Here is a 783-nt window from a genome sequence, read left to right as displayed (position 1 = left end):
TACCCTACAATGTCATTCTAAAAATAAACAATTGCATCATTGAAATCTCAGTGCTACAAGATAACGCATGATTAATTCAAAATAGAATGAATAAATAAGCATTACATTTAATAGAGTAATATGAATGCTAAAGGGCTAAGTCAACCATGATGAATTAGAACAATGATCAATGAAGTGTATCTATGAGTACATTGTCAAACATAGCCTTCCATTTTTTTAAGATGGGTTGAGTGTCATTTGAAGGGACTTTGGCTGCTATTTATAGCAGGTGGAACAAGCATATAGAAGTCCCCATTGAGCTGAAGCCAAAGCTTCACTGTTGCTACTTGAAGCATCAAACATAGGTGATTCCACACTCAAGTATATAAGAGTGTGTATTTTGTAAGTGTGCAAAAATACACCATTCCCACATACAAGATGAAAATATTAGTAGATTATTATACTAAAAAGAGCAGGCTGCACTTAAAATTGAATATAAAAACTATAATACACAACAGAATTCATTGATACTAATAAAACTAGTTTTATTCATATAATACAAATGTCATGTTTATGAAAACAAACAATGGAAAAAATTCAGCCTAATAGCGATACGATTCATACTTTTTAAAACTAAGGATACAATAAGGTACATTGTAATTTCAGTCACATGAAACAACTTCATTGTATTTCTCATGAAAAAGAGTATTTCAACAATTCAATAATTATAATACAATATTCAATAATTATACTAACTCTTTCAAAATGGATGGGACAATTATTGAATAATCATAATATTCAAAA

The sequence above is a fragment of the Octopus bimaculoides genome, chromosome 3 (genome assembly GCF_001194135.2).
Source record: "Octopus bimaculoides isolate UCB-OBI-ISO-001 chromosome 3, ASM119413v2, whole genome shotgun sequence".
Taxonomy (NCBI): domain Eukaryota; kingdom Metazoa; phylum Mollusca; class Cephalopoda; order Octopoda; family Octopodidae; genus Octopus; species Octopus bimaculoides.
This window is presented reverse-complemented; position numbering follows the sequence as displayed.